Consider the following 18,280-nt stretch of genomic DNA (forward strand, 5'->3'; position numbering starts at 1 on the left):
CAATAGAAAGACAGGGAAGGCATTACAACTTCCCCCTGCGACGTTCAAGCCCTATACCACCCCCCTGCAGTGAGTGGCTGGCGAGATCAGGTGTCACCCGAGTATATAAATCGGCCCCTCCCGCGGCTCGCCACAGATGCGTTCTGACAGAGATTCGGGAAAGTGCTGTCTTGCTGGAGTTGCTATAGGGAGAGTGTTAGGAGTATTTTAGGCTTCAAGAACCCCAACGGTCCTTCTTAGGGCCACATCTAACCGTGTGCAGTAGTGTGGAGGCAGCTTTTTGCAGTGTTGCACATTTTTTTTTTTTTTGTATATCGGCCGTGCAGAGCATTGCGCCCTGCAGTAATTATACATAGTCCAGGGCCAGTAGTGGTGAGGCAGGGACACAAGACATATTTATTGAATATAGGCAGTGGGCCTTTCCAAAAACATTTGAGGAAAAAAATCTATTTGGGCTGCCTGTGACTGTCCTCAGTGTACTGGGTCTGTGCTGGGGGTAGTTGTCCTCCTAATTCATACGCAGCCAGCTAGGTGTTACAGCAGGCTTGCACAAAATTATTTCCTGGCTCTGTGTTGGCTGTTACATCACCGCTGTATTCCAGTCCACAGTGCAACAGTCTGCAGTTATTTTACATACTCCAGGGCCAGTAGTGGTGAGGCAGGGACACAAGACATATTTATTGAATATAGGCAGTGGGCCTTTCCAAAAACATTTGGGAAAAAAAATCTATTTGGGCTGCCTGTGACTGTCCTCAGTGTACTGGGTCTGTGCTGGGGGTAGTTGTCCTCCTAATTCATACGCAGCCAGCTAGGTGTTACAGCAGGCTTGCGCAAAATTATTTCCTGGCTCTGTGTTGGCTGTTACATCACCGCTGTATTCCAGTCCACAGTGCAACAGTCTGCAGTTATTTTATATACTCCAGGGCCAGTAGTGGTGAGGCAGGGACACAAGACATATTTATTGAATATAGGCAGTGGGCCTTTCCAAAAACATTTGGGAAAAAAAATCTATTTGGGCTGCCTGTGACTGTCCTCAGTGTACTGGGTCTGTGCTGGGGGCAGTTGTCCTCCTAATTCATACGCAACCAGCTAGGTGTTACAGCAGGCTTGCGCAAAATTATTTCCTGGCTCTGTGTTGGCTGTTACATCACCGCTGTATTCCAGTCCACAGTGCAACAGTCTGCAGTTATTTTACATACTCCAGGGCCAGTAGTGGTGAGGCAGGGACAGAAGACATATTTATTGAATATAGGCAGTGGGCCTTTCCAAAAACATTTGGGAAAAAAAATCTATTTGGGCTGCCTGTGACTGTCCTCAGTGTACTGGGTCTGTGCTGGGGGTGGTTGTCCTCCTAATTCATACGCAGCCAGCTAGGTGTTACAGCAGGCTTGCGCAAAATTATTTCCTGGCTCTGTGTTGGCTGTTACATCACCGCTGTATTCCAGTCCACAGTGCAACTGTCTGCAGTTATTTTACATACTCCAGGGCCAGTAGTGGTGAGGCAGGGACACAAGACATATTTATTGAATATAGGCAGTGGGCCTTTCCAAAAACATTTGGGAAAAAAAATCTATTTGGGCTGCCTGTGACTGTCCTCAGTGTACTGGGTCTGTGCTGGGGGTAGTTGTCCTCCTAATTCATACGCAGCCAGCTAGGTGTTACAGCAGGCTTGCGCAAAATTATTTCCTGGCTCTGTGTTGGCTGTTACATCACCGCTGTATTCCAGTCCACAGTGCAGCAGTCTGCAGTTATTTTACATACTCCAGGGCCAGTAGTGGTGAGGCAGGGACACAAGACATATTTATTGAATATAGGCAGTGGGCCTTTCCAAAAACATTTGGGGAAAAAAATCTATTTGGGCTGCCTGTGACTGTCCTCAGTGTACTGGGTCTGTGCTGGGGGTAGTTGTCCTCCTAATTCATATGCAGCCAGCTAGGTGTTACAGCAGGCTTGCGCAAAATTATTTCCTGGCTCTGTGTTGGCTGTTACATCACCGCTGTATTCCAGTCCACAGTGCAACAGTCTGCAGTTATTTTATATACTCCAGGGCCAGTAGTGGTGAGGCAGGGACACAAGACATTTATTGATTATAGGCAGTGGGCCTTTCCAAAAACATTTGGGAAAAAAAATCTATTTGGGCTGCCTGTGACTGTCCTCAGTGTACTGGGTCTGTGCTGGGGGTAGTTGTCCTCCTAATTCATACGCAGCCAGCTAGGTGTTACAGCAGGCTTGCGCAAAATTATTTCCTGGCTCTGTGTTGGCTGTTACATCACCGCTGTATTCCAGTCCACAGTGCAACAGTCTGCGGTTATTTTACATACTCCAGGGTCAGTAGTGGTGAGGCAGGGACAGAAGACATATTTATTGAATATAGGCAGTGGGCCTTTCCAAAAACATTTGGGAAAAAAATCTATTTGGGCTGCCTGTGACGGTCCTCAGTGTACTGGGTCTGTGCTGGGGGTAGTTGTCCTCCTAATTCATACGCAGCCAGCTAGGTGTTACAGCAGGCTTGCGCAAAATTATTTCCTGGCTCTGTGTTGGCTGTTACATCACCGCTGTATTCCAGTCCACAGTGCAACAGTCTGCAGTTATTTTACATACTCCAGGGCCAGTAGTGGTGAGGCAGGGACAGAAGACATATTTATTGAATATAGGCAGTGGGCCTTTCCAAAAACATTTGGGAAAAAAAATCTATTTGGGCTGCCTGTGACTGTCCTCAGTGTACTGGGTCTGTGCTGGGGGTAGTTGTCCTCCTAATTCATACGCAGCCAGCTAGGTGTTACAGCAGGCTTGCGCAAAATTATTTCCTGGCTCTGTGTTGGCTGTTACATCACCGCTGTATTCCGGTCCACAGTGCAACTGTCTGCAGTTATTTTACATACTCCAGGGCCAGTAGTGGTGAGGCAGGGACACAAGACATATTTATTGAATATAGGCAGTGGGCCTTTCCAAAAACATTTGGGAAAAAAAATCTATTTGGGCTGCCTGTGACTGTCCTCAGTGTACTGGGTCTGTGCTGGGGGTAGTTGTCCTCCTAATTCATACGCAGCCAGCTAGGTGTTACAGCAGGCTTGCGCAAAATTATTTCCTGGCTCTGTGTTAGCTGTTACATCACCGCTGTATTCCAGTCCACAGTGCAACAGTCTGCAGTTATTTTACATACTCCAGGGCCAGTAGTGGTGAGGCAGGGACACAAGACATATTTATTGAATATAGGCAGTGGGCCTTTCCAAAAACATTTGGGAAAAAAAATCTATTTGGGCTGCCTGTGACTGTCCTTAGTGTACTGGGTCTGTGCTGGGGGTAGTTGTCCTCCTAATTCATATGCAGCCAGCTAGGTGTTACAGCAGGCTTGCGCAAAATTATTTTCTGGCTCTGTGTTGGCTGTTACATCACCGCTGTATTCCAGTCCACAGTGCAACAGTCTGCAGTTATTTTACATACTCCAGGGCCAGTAGTGGTGAGGCAGGGACAGAAGACATATTTATTGAATATAGGCAGTGGGCCTTTCCAAAAACATTTGGAAAAAAAAATCTATTTGGGCTGCCTGTGACTGTCCTCAGTGTACTGGGTCTGTGCTGGGGGTAGTTGTCCTCCTAATTCATACGCAGCCAGCTAAGTGTTACAGCAGGCTTACGCAAAATTATTTCCTGGCTCTGCTGTGCGTTCCGTAAGCGAAGACAGCCTCCAACCACAGGCCAATAAGTGGCACATTTAATTACAGCGTTCTGTTTCTGCACTACTGGTAATACAGCATGCTGAGGGGTAGGGGTAGAGGACGTGGACGCGGGCGAGGACGTGGAGGCCCAAGTCAGGGTGTGGGCACAGGCCGAGCCAGTGCGGTGGCCAGGGGTAGAGGCAGGGCCAGACCAAATAATCTACCAACTGTTTCCCAAAGCGCCAGCTCGCGCCATGCCACCCTGCAGAGGTCAAGGTGCTCTACGGTGTGGCAGTTTTTCACAGAGACGCCTGACGACCGACGAACAGTGGTGTGCAACCTTTGTCGCGCCAAGATCAGCTGGGGAGCCACCACCACCAGCATGTGCAGGCATATGATGGCCAAGCACCCCACAAGGTGGGACGAAGGCCGTTCACTGCCTCCGGTTTGCACCACTGCCTCTCCCCCTGTGCCCCAACCTGCCACTGAGATCCAACCCCCCTCTGAGGACACAGGCACTACCGTCTCCTGGCCTGCACCCACACCCTCACCTCCGCTGTCCTCGGCCCCATCCAGCAATGTCTCTCAGCGCAGCGTCCAGACGTCGCTAGCGCCACTGTTTGAGCGCAAGCGCAAGTACGCCGCCACGCACCCGCACGCTCAAACATTAAACGTGCACATAGCCAAATTGATCAGCCTGGAGATGCTGCCGTATAGGCTTGTGGAAACGGAGGCTTTCAAAAGCATGATGGCGGCGGCGGCCCCGCGCTACTCGGTTCCCAGTCGCCACTACTTTTCCCGATGTGCCGTCCCAGCCCTGCACGACCACGTCTCCCGCAACATTGTACGCGCCCTCACCAACGCGATTACTGCCAAGGTCCACTTAACAACGGACACGTGGACAAGCACAGGCGGGCAGGGCCACTATATCTCCCTGATGGCACATTGGGTGAATTTAGTAGAGGCTGGGACAGAGTCAGAGCCTGGTACCGCTCACGTCCTACCCACCCCCAGAATTGCGGGCCCCAGCTCGGTGCTGGTATCTGCGGCTGTGTATGCTTCCTCCACTAAACCACCCTCCTCCTCTTCCAACGCAACCTCTGTCTCGCAATCAAGATGTGTCAGCAGCAGCAGCACGTCACCAGCAGTCGGTGCCGCGCGGCGTGGCAGCACAGCAGTGGGAAAGCGTCAGCAGGCCATGCTGAAACTACTCAGCTTAGGGGAGAAGAGGCACACGGCCCACGAACTGCTGCAGGGTCTGACAGAGCAGACCGACCGCTGGCTTGCGCCGCTGAGCCTCCAACCGGGCATGGTCGTGTGTGACAACGGCCGTAACCTGGTGGCGGCTCTGCAGCTCGGCAGCCTCACACACGTGCCATACCTGGCCCATGTCTTTAATTTGGTGGTTCAGCGCTTTCTGAAAAGCTACCCACACTTGTCATACCTGCTCGGAAAGGTGCGCCGGGTCAGCGCACATTTCCGCAACTCCAAGACAGACGCTGCCACCCTGTGGACCCTGCAACATCGGTTTAATCTGCCAGTGCACCGACTGCTGTGCGACGTGCCCACACGGTGGAACTATACGCTCCACATGTTGGCCAGGCTCTATGAGCAGCGTAGAGCTATAGTGGAATACCAACTCCAACATGGGCGGCGTAGTGGGAGTCAGCCTCCTCAATTCTTTACAGAAGAGTGGGCCTGGTTGGCAGATATCTGCCAGGTCCTTGGAAACTTTGAGGAGTCTACCCAGATGGTGATCGGGGATGCTGCAATCATTAGCGTCACCATTCCTCTGCTATGCCTCTTGAGAAGTTCCCTGCAAAGCATAAAGGCCGACGCTTTGCACTCGGAAACGGAGGCGTGGGAAGACAGTATGTCGCTGGATAGTCAGAGCACCCTCATGTCTATATCTCAGCGCGTTGAGGAGGAGGAGGAGGAGGGGGAGGAGCATGAGGAGGAGGGGGAAGAGACAGCTTGGCCCACTGCTGAGGGTACCCATGCTGCTTGCCTGTCATCCTTTCAGCGTGTATGGCCTGAGGAGGAGGAGGAGGAGGAGGAGGAGGATCCTGAAAGTGATCTTCCTAGTGAGGACAGCCATGTGTTGCGTACAGGTACCCTGGCACACATGGCTGACTTCATGTTAGGATGCCTTTCTCATGACCCTCGCGTTACACGCATTCTGGCCACTACGGATTACTGGGTGTACACACTGCTCGACCCACGGTATAAGGAGAACCTTTCCACTCTCATTCCCAAAGAGGAAAGGGGTTCGAGAATGATGCTATACCACAGGGCGCTGGTGGACAAACTGATGGTAAACTTCCCATCCGACAGCGCTAGTGGCAGAAGGCGCAGTTCTGAGGGCCAGGTAGCAGGGGAAGCGCAGAGATCAGGCAGCATGTACAGCGCAGGCAGGGGAACATTCTCCAAGGCCTTTGCCAGCTTTATGGCTCCCCAGCAAGACTGTGTCACCGCTCCCCAGTCAAGGCTGAGTTGGCGGGAGCACTGTAAAAGGATGGTGAGGGAGTACGTAGCCGATCGCACGACCGTCCTCCGTGTCGCCTCTGCCCCCTACAACTACTGTCTGTTGAAGCTGGACACGTGGCCTGAACTCGCACTGTATGCCCTGGAGATGCTTGCTTGTCCTGCGGCTAGCGTCTTGTCAGAGAGGGTGTTTAGTGCAGCTGGGGGAATCATCACGGATAAGCGTACCCGCCTGTCAACCGACAGTGCCGACAGACTTACACTCATCAAGATGAACAAAGCCTGGATTTCCCCAGACTTCTCTTCTTCACCAGCGGACAGCAGCGATACCTTAGCAATACGTAGGCTGCACCCGCGGTTGGAAGCATCGTTCTCTATCACCATCAAAAACGGGGACATTTTTGCTTCATCAATCTGTGTATAATATTCCTCCTCCTCCTCCTGCTCCTCCTCCTGAAACCTCACGTAAGCACGCCGAACGGGCTATTTTTCTTAGGCCCACAAGGCTTAGTCATATAATTTTTCTAAACAATTTTTATACGTTTCAATGCTCATTAAAGCGTTGAAACTTGCACCTGAACCAATTTTTATTTTAACTGGGCTGCCTCCAGGCCTAGTTACCAATTAAGCCACATTAACCAAAGCGATTAATGGGTTTCACCTGCCCTCTTGGTTGGGCATGGGCAATTTTTCTGACGTACATTAGTACTGTTGGTACACCAATTTTTTGGGGGCCTCGCCTACAGTGTAATCCAATTAATTTTTTGCCCACCTGCATTACAGCTGACGTTACATCAGCTGTGCTGGGCACTGCAATGGGATATATTTATGTACCGCCGGTGGGTTCCAGGGAGCCACCCATGCTGTCGGTCCACACGGAGTTGTAACTACATGTATCCACTTCTAAAGAACCCCAGTCTGACTGGGGCATGCAGTGTGGGCCGAAGCCCACCTGCATTAAACATGACATTACCTCAGTTGTGATGGGCAATGCTATGGGATATATTTATGTGCCGCCGGTGGCTTCCTGGCACCCACCCATGCTGTCGGTCCACAGGGACTTCACAATAGGGAGTTGTACCTGCCTGTGTCTATGAATTAAAAAGCCCGGTCAGGTTGGGGCATGCAGTGTGGGCCGAAGCCCACCTGCATTTAATCTGACGTTAGCTCTGCTGTCCAGGGCACTGCAATGGGATACATTTATGTACAGCCGGTGGGTTCCAGGGAGCCACCCATGCTGTGGGTGCACACGGAATTCCCATTGCGGAGTTGGGGATTCCCAGTTGTACCTGCCTGTGACTATTTATAAAAAACCGTGGTCTGACTGGGGCATGCAGACACCTTGACAGAATGAATAGTGTGTGGCACATAGGTTCCCCATTGCTATGCCCAAGTGTGCAGCTCCTGATGGCGGTGGCACAGGATTATATTTCTCATTGCTTCTCTACAGCATTGTGGGCTATCGCCCCGCCCCTTTTAAAGAGGGTCGCTGCCTAGCCGTGCCAACCCTCTGCAGTGTGTGCCTGCGGTTCCTCCTCATGGCAGATATACTTATAAATAGACATGAGTGTGGCGTGGCATGAGGGCAGCTGAAGGCTGGGCAGGGACAGTTTTGTGTGCGCTGTGGACACTGGGTCGTGCAGGGGGGGGGGGTTGGGAAGCATGTAACCCAGGAGAAGTGGCAGCAGAGTGTCATGCAGGCAGTGATTGTGCTTTGTTGGAGGTAGTGTGGTGCTTAGCTAAGGTATGCATTGCTAATGAGGGCTTTTCAGAAGTAAATATTGTTGGGGGGGGGGCACTCTTGCCGCTATTGTGGCTTAATAGTGGGACCTGTGAACTTGAGATGCAGCCCAACATGTAGCCCCTCGCCTGCCCTATCCGTTGCTGTGTCGTTCCCATCACTTTCTTGAATTGCCCAGATTTTTCACAAATGGAAACCTTAGCGAGCATCGGCGATATACAAAAATGCTCGGGTCGCCCATTGACTTCAATGGGGTTCGTTACTCGAAACGAACCCTCGAGCATCGCGAAAATTTCGTCCCGAGTAACGAGCACCCGAGCCTTTTTTGTGCTCGCTCATCTCTAATCCTTATGTTCTAATAGAACATAATTGGGGGTTTAAAGTTGGTGACAAGGGGTTCCTGAAATAGTGAGTTCATCATTTCCTCCACACCCTTTGGTAATAATCTAGAGGTTGGAGGATTGACAAAAGGGTTTTCAGATCTACAAACAGTTCAAACTAATTTGGGCCACTTGAGTGGCTAAAAAAAGGCCTTTGATATGTATATCAACCTCTTTCCCTTTCAACAAATAGTCAGAGAGCTTAAAAATACCATATTTAACAGTTTCTTCATTGCCCATTATTTCTGAAGTGGGTTTGGTTTTGCTTTTTGTTGTGTTGCCCTCTCTTTCTAAGTTTGTTCTTTTTTTGGGGTGTTTGTAGTGTGGGCTTATAGCATTGGGAGATCTTTGAATGTATGGGTAGGATTATGGATGGGGAGTTTTCTTGGTGTTTTGGATGCCTTTGGAGATAGTCTGAATGGTGGGGTGGTGGTGACTACCATCTGTGGATATTGAGTAGCTGTGCTTTGCCCTTAAAAAGCAACAGGTTCAGAAAAGGAAGTGACAACTATGGGTAAATGAGGGGTTTCACTAGAAATAGGAAATATATTGGAATGGTTTGTTAATGTACTACATTTAACTTTGTGGTACGATTAGTTACTGGGGATGAGTCGGTGATGAATTTTTTATCTTGGGATATGTCTCAATATAGCAAATGATGGAGTTGTATGAATGAAATTGAAGGTGTTTGGGATAGTACAGCTGCAAGAGATGGGGATAAGGTGGAGGGTGGGATAAGGTTAGGAATAGAAGCATCCATGGAACGATAGCTTTAAAAATGACCATTCAGAAAGGTTTTTGTTTTACTAGTCCAATTAGGATAGGCATATGGAACAATGGGGTATTGTGGTTTGGTGTGATCAGAGTTTTTGGAAGGAGGCAAGACTTTATATTTGGCCTTTTTATATTCTCATGGGAATATTTGTTGTTTTTGATGTTCTACAATGTCTCACAGCAGTTTTTTTATTTATCTGGAAACTATCTCTAATGCTAAATAATTGGTATAGCTTAAGATAAATAGTATGCTCGCATTGTTGCAAATGGTGGTGTATTTTGCTAATTTAGACAAAAAGATGCTACATAATGACTTTATTTTTTCTATCAATTTCTCTAATATCAAATTGGAGAAGGTTCTTAGCATTAGGTCCCATTCCCATGTGAATGTGGAATTGGTTGGAAAAGCAGACCTGATGGCGATCCTAAGTCCCCTAGGAGCTTGTTTATTGTCTATATAGATGGTTAGAAATAGCCAATTTAATATATGGCACCAAAAAACTCCATGCAATCCTCCACTTTGTGTTTTGTGGTTCCCATCAATTATACCTAAATTAGACTTTCATTTTTAAGCAATATGAATTTGTGTTGGCAAATAATATGTGCTGAATAGTTGTTGATTTTGCTATCCACGTCAAACAACTTGCCCTCGAGGAATGGCTCTGTACTAATTAACAGAAAATGTGTGTCAAATAATATTAAGCAAAATTATGATCTCCTTCCATAATGCAGATACCACCAGGCATGCCTACCAATGTGTAAAGCTTTACCCTAGTTGGTCAGGCTCAGAAGCAAAGATCGAAACTTATAGTAAATAATATGTTTATTAGGATGAAACATAATATATGCTCTGCCTTTGACTAATGTTTTTAGCAGAAACATTTCATTGCTGTCCCTTTTGATGGTTCCTCAGCACTATAGGGATAATACAATCTATAAGTCTTATTCCACAAAGGTCATAAATAGTAATTTGTCCTTAACTACAGGGGCATTAAATGTATTAAGTAAAGGGTGAACATAATCCCTCACTTCTGGGGGTCAAATTAGCAGATGTTTTCAAAAGCTGCAATGCATATCAAATCTATAGTAGATGTATCTTCTTGCAGGCCCTTAAAGATCTGCATAATGTGGCAGTCTTAGGCCTTAGTCAGACGGGCGTTTTTTCGCGCGATTTGCACATGCGCATGTGTCCGGCGATTTTATAAAACCATTGCTTTGCAATGGTATCAGACACATGAGCGCTTTTTATGCGGTCGTCCGATAACTTATAGAACAGAAATCGCAGATCGCACCAATCTGCGATCTGCGATTCATGTTCTCTTCTCTATATGCGGCAGCGCCGACCCCATTGAGAACATATACTAGACAAATCATTCTTCTCTGCCACAGCTGTAAAAGCTGTGGCAGAGAAGAACGATGTTTGCCCATTGAATTCAATGGAGCCGGCAATACAGCCGACTCCATTGAAAGCAATGGGCTGCCGGCGAGCGCGGGATGAATTTTCGGGAAGGGCTTAAATATATAAGCCCTTCCCTGCAATTCATCCAGAAATGTGTAAAAATAAAAAAAATGTATATACTCACCTTGTCCCAGCAGACGGAGTTCAGCCGCGGCCGGCGGCAGTTCTCCTGAACTGCTCTCTATAGTATTCAGCAGCTGGGGATTTAAAATCCCCGCCTGCTGAATGAGCTGCCTCTGATTGGTCACAGCCTGACTAATCAGAGGCAGCTCTCACTCACACCCATTCATGAATTCATGAATGGGTGTGAGTGAGAGCTGCCCCTGATTGGTCCCTGCGCTGACCCACGGCTGAACTCCATCTGCCGGGACAAGGTGAGTATATATATATTTTTTTGTTTGTACACATTTCTGGATGAATTTCAGGAAAGGGCTTATATATTTAAGCCCTTCCCGAAAATTCATCACGCGATCGCCCGCAGCGCATTGCTTTCAATGGAGCCGGCTGTATTGCTGGCTCCATTGAATTCAATGCGCTGGACAGCTCCGGCCCGTTTCTATTGAAACGCGGCTAGGAGCAGTATTTTCAGGCGATTTTTCGGCCCCGGTCACGCGATTTGCGGATGCACATCCGTCATGCGATCCGCAAATCGCGGGAAAAAACACCCGTGTGACTAAGGCCTTAGCCCAAATACTATTTGGGAATTTTGAGATTTAAAGATTGTGAAAGAATTAAGAGAATGCCTGGAAAGAAACTTAGAAAAGTGGATGAAGGGATTGGGTTGAATCCAATATTGAAATTGTAGCCTTGTCTACTATTGTATAACATCAGAGTTGCTGTTGAACCTGGAGTTTAGCGGGTTGTCATGGATGAATTATAAGTAGTATAACTAGGAGTTAAGGAAGTAGCATGAATAATTGACAATTGACGGTGAAGTAGTCATTGATTGCGATATTAGTTTTATTATTATTGAATATACTGTGAGAACATGAATCAAAAACATACTACTAACACTAAAAAACTGTTTACATAATTAGCAGCTTATTGATAATTATCCATGTATGGGGCTGAAAGGTGTCTTAGCCTTTTATGAAGGGATATAGTTTATATAAAACATTGGCTCTCCTGCTATTACACAAAAAAGCACATGATGTTGGGATATTCTGCAAGGAGATGTGTATGCTATAACTTTCTATATGTGGCCACCTAGTGGTTGGGATGCGCACTGCAAACTGTTGGGAGTTTTGCTAGCATGTCACAATAGTGTATTCATTTGTATTGTGAGAAATTGGAGCTTGTGCCAAAACTTGCAGAAATGGGTGGACACATCTGTGTTATGTCCCATTCAGGGCCTGAGGGGGCGTTATGCAATGATTCTCTCCTATTAGGTACCCCTAACTTTCATATTTATTCTTTAATACAGCTTCCCAAATTGTAATATGTTAATGACCAAGAGTCATAGAATGCACCTAAACAGTAAGGCCTTAGTCACACGGGCGTTTTTTCACGCGATTTGCGGATCGCATGACGGATGCGCATCCGCAAATCGCGTGACCAGTGCGCACAAGTCGCCCGCAAATCGCCCGAAAATCTGCTCCTAGCAGCGTTTCATTAGAAACGGGCCGGAGCTGTCCAGCACATTGCATTCAATGGAGACGGCAATAGAGCCGACTCCATTTAAAGCAATGCGCTGCGGGCGAGCCCGGGATGAATTGTCGGGAAGGGCTTAAATATATAAGCCCTTCCCTGCAATTCATCCTAAAATGTGTAAAAATAAAAAATATATATATACTCACCTTGTCCCGGCAGCCGGAGCTCCGCGCGACCGTCCTGCAGTGGGTGTGAAGGGGGTGTAAGTCAGACCTGCCCCCTGATTGGCTCAGCGCTGAGCCAATCAGAGGCATGTCTCACTCACACCCATTCATGAATTCATGAATGGATGTGAGTCAGACCTGCCCCTGATTGGCTCAGCGCTGAGAGGCAGCAGTCACTCACCCATTCATGAATTCATGAATGGGTGTGTGAGTGAAACCTGCCTCTGATTGGTCAGGGCTGTGACCAATCAGAGGCAGATCATTCAACAGACGGGGATTTTAAAGCCCCGCTGGCTGAATAGTGCCGAGAAGCAGTTCAGGAGAACTGACAGCGGCCGCGGCTGGACTCCGGCTGCAGCGGAAAGGTGAGTATACAATTTTTTTTTTATTTTAACACATTTTAGGATGAATTGCAGGGAAGGGCTTATATATTTAAGCCCTTCCCGACAATTCACCCCGCGCACTGCCGGCAGCCCATTGCTTTCAATGGAGCCGGCTGTATTGCCGGCTCCATTGAATTCAATGGGCAAACATCGTTCTTCTCTGTCACAGCTGTTACAGCTGTGGCAGAGAAGAATGATTTGTCTTCTATATGCTCTCAATGGGGTCGGCGCTGCTGCCGCCGGTCCCATTGAGCGCATATAGAGAAGAGAACAGGAATCGCAGATCGCAGATAGGTGCGACCTGCGATTTCTGTTCTATAATTTATCGGACGAGTGCATAAAAAGCGCTCATGTGTCCGATACCATTGCAAAGCAATGGTTTTATAAAATCGCCGGACGCATGCGCATGCGCAAATCGCGGCAAAAAACGCCCGTCTGACTAAGGCCTAAGGCAGTAAACGCTGTGGGATTTCAGAAAGCTAAAATATTCAGCTGAGGAGGAGATTTCAAGAGTATTCAGATGGTGTTAAAATTTTTTGACGAATCCATAGCAGTTTTTAAAAAATGTTACGCGTTCTAAATCTGCAGCATATCTATTTATGCAGCAGACTGATGCTGCTCAACCCTTAAAAAACAAGGGTTAAATTTTGTAACTGATCAATAATCGAGATGAGCGAACACCAAAATGTTCGGGTGTTCGTTATTCGTAACGAACTTCCCGTGATGCTCGAGGGTTCGTTTCGAACAACGAACCCCATTGAAGTCAATGGGCGACCAGAACATTTTTGTATTTCGCCGATGCTCGCTAAGGTTTTCATGTGTGAAAATCTGGGCAATTCAGGAAAGTGATGGGAATGACACAGTGACGGATAGGGCAGGCGAGGGGCTACATGTTGGGCTGCATCCTAAGTTCACAGGTCCCACTATTAAGCCACAATACCGGCAAGAGTGGGCCCCCCCCCCTCCCAACAACTTTTACTTCTGAAAAGCCCTCATTAGCATGGCATACCTTTGCTAAGCACCACACTACCTCCAACAAAGCACAATCACTGCCTGCATGACACTCCACTGCCACTTCTCCTGAGTTATATGCTGCCCAACCGCACCCCCTCCCCCCCACAGCGCACAGCAAACTGTCCCTGCGCAGCCTTCAGCTGCCCTCATGCCACACCACCCTCATGTCTATTTAGAAGTGCGTCTGCCACGACGAGGGACCGCAGGCACACACTGCACAGGGTTGGCACGGCTAGGTAGCGACCCTCTTTAATAGGGGCGGGGCGATAGCCCACAATGCTGTACAGAAGCAATGAGAAATACAATCCTGTGCCACCGCCATCAGGAGCTGCACACGTGGGCATAGCAATGGGGAACCTATGTGCCACACACTATTCATTCTGTCAAGGTGTCTGCATGCCCCAGTCAGACTGGTTATATGCACCTTAACAGTAACCGCGTTGGTGGTAATGTGGTGGTGACTGCGGACCTAGTACCACGGTTGTATTTTGTTGGTTTTCGGAATGTGGCCAGGATTAAGTGGGCCGTGGCGGGGGGATGGTGGGGGGGCTCTCTTGTAGTGTCGGTAAAGGTGAAATTCTTGGACTGCCGCCAGACGAACCAATGCAAAGGCATTTGCCAACAATGTTTTCCCTGTTGGAGGAGGAGGGGGATGTTTTTGAGGCACTACGTGTCCTCTCCACGTGTCCGTGGTTATATGCACCTTAACAGTAACCGCGTTGGTGGTAATGTGGTGGTGACTGCGGACCTAGTACCACGGTTGTATTTTGTTGGTTTTCGGAATGTGGCCAGGATTAAGTGGGCCGTGGCGGGGGGATGGTGGGGGGGCTCTCTTGTAGTGTCGGTAAAGGTGAAATTCTTGGACTGCCGCCAGACGAACCAATGCAAAGGCATTTGCCAACAATGTTTTCCCTGTTGGAGGAGGAGGGGGATGTTTTTGAGGCACTACGTGTCCTCTCCACGTGTCCGTTCCATGTAAGCAATAGTAGCACTCAAGACAGGCCCCAGTAACAATTCTGAAGCAGCAGTATAGCGGGAGCGCAGTCTTCGTTCCATGTAAGCAATAGTAGCACTCAAGACAGGCCCCAGTAACAATTCTGAAGCAGCAGTATAGCGGGAGCGCAGTCTTCGTTCCATTTCAGTAGCCTTAGTATAGCCAAGGCACAAGTGACATTTATGTAGCTAAACTGTAGGCCAACCCCACACACCTTTCTGTACCATGAGTGCAGGCGAAGAACATAGAAATTACTATGATTACACTGTAGGTGAGGGCCCCAAAAAATTGGTGTACCAACAGTACTAATGTACCTCAGTAAAAATTGGCCATGCCCAACCAAGATGGCAGGTGAATCGCTTTGGTTAATGTGGCTTAAGTGGTAACTAGGCCTGGAGGCAGCCCAGTGTAACGAAAAATTGGTTCAAGTTAAAGTTCCAACGCTTTTAAGCTAATTGAAACTTATAAAAATTGTTCTGAAAAATTATTTGAGTGAGCCTTGTGGCCCTAAGAAAAATTGCCCGTTCAGCGTGATTACGTGAGGTTTCAGGAGGAGGAGCAGGAGGAGGAGGAGGAGGAATATTAGACACAGATTGATGAAGCACAAATGTCCCCGTTTTGGATGGTGAGAGAGAACGTAGCTTCCATCCGCGGGTGCAGCCTACGTATTGCTTACGTATCGCTGCTGTCCGCTGGTGGAGAACAGAAGTCTGGCGAAATCCAGCCTTTGTTCATCTTGATGAGTGTTAGCCTGTCGGCACTGTCGGTTGACAAGCGGCTACGCTTATCGGTGATGATTCCCCCAGCCGCACTAAACACCCTCTCCGACAACACGCTAGCCGCAGGACAAGCAAGCACCTCAAGGGCATACAGGGCTAGTTCAGGCCACGTGTCCAGCTTCGACACCCAGTAGTTGTAGGGGGCAGAGGCGTCACCAAGGATGGTCGTGCGATCCGCTACGTACTCCCTCACCATCCTTTTGCAGTGCTCCCGCCGACTCAGCCGTGACTGGGGAGCGGTGACACAGTCTTGGTGGGGAGCCATAAAGCTGGCCAGGCCCTTAAAGACTGTTGCACTGCCTGGGATGTACATGCTGCTCGATCTACGCACATCCCCTGCAACATGGCCCTCGGAACTGCGCCTTCTGCCACTAGCGCTGTCGGCTGGGAATTTTACCATCAGCTTGTCCGCAAGGGTCCTGTGGTATAGCAACACTCTCGAACCCCTTTCCTCTTCGGGAATCAGAGTGGGCAGGTTCTCCTTATACCGTGGATCGAGCAGTGTGTACACCCAGTAATCCGTAGTGGCCAGAATGCGTGCAACGCGAGGGTCACGAGAAAGGCATCCTAACATGAAGTCAGCCATGTGTGCCAGGGTACCTGTACGCAACACATGGCTGTCTTCACTAGGAAGATCACTTTCAGGATCCTCCTCCTCCTCCTCCTCCTCAGGCCATACACGCTGAAAGGATGACAGGCAATCAGCCGGTGTACCGTCAGCAGCGGGCCAAGCTGTCTCTTCCCCCTCCTCCTCATCCTCCTCATGCTCCTCCTCCTCCTCCTGTACGCGCTGAGAAATAGACAGGAGGGTGCCCTGACTATCCAGCGGCATACTGTCTTCCCCCGCCCCCGTTTCCGAGCGCAAAGCAGCTGCCTTTATGGTTTGCAGGGAATTTCTCAAGATGCATAGCAGAGGAATGGTGACGCTAATGATTGTAGCATCGCCGCTCACCACCTGGGTAGACTCCTCAAAATTACCAAGGACATGGCAGATGTCTGCCAACCAGGCCCACTCTTCTGAAAGGAATTGAGGAGGCTGACTCCCACTGCGCCGCCCATGTTGGAGTTGGTATTCGACTATAGCTCTACGCTGTTCATAGAGCCTGGCCAACATGTGGAGCGTAGAGTTCCACCGTGTGGGCACGTCGCACAGCAGTCGGTGCACTGGCAGCTTAAAGTGATGTTGCAGGGTGCGCAGGGTGGCAGCGTCCGTGTGGGACTTGCGGAAATGTGCGCAGAGCCGGCGCGCCTTTACGAGCAGGTCTGACAAGCGTGGGTAGCTTTTCAGAAACCGCTGAACCACCAAATTAAAGACGTGGGCCAGGCATGGCACGTGCGTGAGGCTGCCGAGCTGCAGAGCCGCCACCAGGTTACGGCCGTTGTCACACACGACCATGCCCGGTTGGAGGCTCAGCGGCGCAAGCCAGCGGTCGGTCTGCTGTGTCAGACCCTGCAGCAGTTCGTGGGCCGTGTGCCTCTTATCGCCTAAGCTGAGTAGTTTCAGCACGGCCTGCTGACGCTTGCCCACCGCTGTGCTGCCACACCGCGCGACACCGACTGCTGGCGACATGCTGCTGCTAACACATCTTGATTGTGAGACAGAGGAGGAGGAGGAGGAGGAGGGTGCTTTAGTGGAGGAAGCATACACCTCCGCAGATACCAGCACCGAGCTGGGGCCCGCAATTCTGGGGGTGGGTAGGACGTGAGCGGTCCCAGGCTCTGACTCTGTCCCAGCCTCCACTAAATTCACCCAATGTGCCGTCAGGGAGATGTAGTGGCCCTGCCCGCCTGTGCTTGTCCACGTGTCTGTAGTTAAGTGGACCGTGGCAGTAACCGCGTTGGTGAGGGCGCGCACAATGTTGCGGGAGACGTGGTCGTGCAGGGCTGGGACGGCACATCGGGAAAAGTAGTGGCGACTGGGAACTGAGTAGCGCGGGGCCGCCGCCTCCATGATACTTTTGAAGGACTCCGTTTCCACAACCCTATACGGCAGCATCTCAAGGCTGATGAATTTTGCGATGCGGACGGTTAACGTTTGAGCGTGCGGGTGCGTGGCGGCGTACTTGCGCTTGCGCTCGAACACTTGCGCAAGCGACGGCTGAACGGTGCGCTGAACTACACTGCTGGATGGGGCCGAGGACAGCGGAGATGAGGGTGTGGGTGCAGGCCATGAGGCGGTAGTGCCTGTGTCCTGAGAGGGGGGTTGCATCTCAGTGGCAGGTTGGGGCACAGGGGGAGAGGCAGGGGTGCAAACCGGAGGCGGTGAACGGCCTTTGTCCCACCTTGCGGGGTGCTTGGCCATCATATGTCTGCGCATGGTGGTGGTGGTGAGGCTGTTGGTGTTGGCTCCCCGGCTGAGCTTTGCGCGACAAAGGTTGCACACCACTGTTCGTCGGTCGTCAGGCGTCTCTGTGAAAAACTGCCAGACCTTAGAGCACCTCGGCCTCCGCAGGGTGGCATGGCGCGAGGGGGCGCTTTGGGAAACACTTGGTGGATTATTCGGTCTGGCCCTGCCTCTACCCCTGGCCCTGGCCACCGCACTGCCTCTTGCAACCTGCCCTGCTGATGCCCTTGACTCCCCCTCTGAAGACCTGTCCTCCTGAGTAAGCGTTGCACACCAGGTGGGGTCAGTCACCTCATCGTCCTGCTGCTCTTCCTCCGAATCCTCTGTGCGCTGCTCCCTGGGACGTACTGCCCTTACTACTACCTCACTGCAAGACAACTGTGTCTGATCGTCATCGTCCTCCTCACCCACAGAAAGTTGTTGAGACAGTTGGCGGAAGTCCCCAGCCTCTTCCCC

The sequence above is a fragment of the Eleutherodactylus coqui genome, chromosome 10 (genome assembly GCF_035609145.1).
Source record: "Eleutherodactylus coqui strain aEleCoq1 chromosome 10, aEleCoq1.hap1, whole genome shotgun sequence".
NCBI classification, from domain to species: Eukaryota; Metazoa; Chordata; class Amphibia; order Anura; family Eleutherodactylidae; genus Eleutherodactylus; species Eleutherodactylus coqui.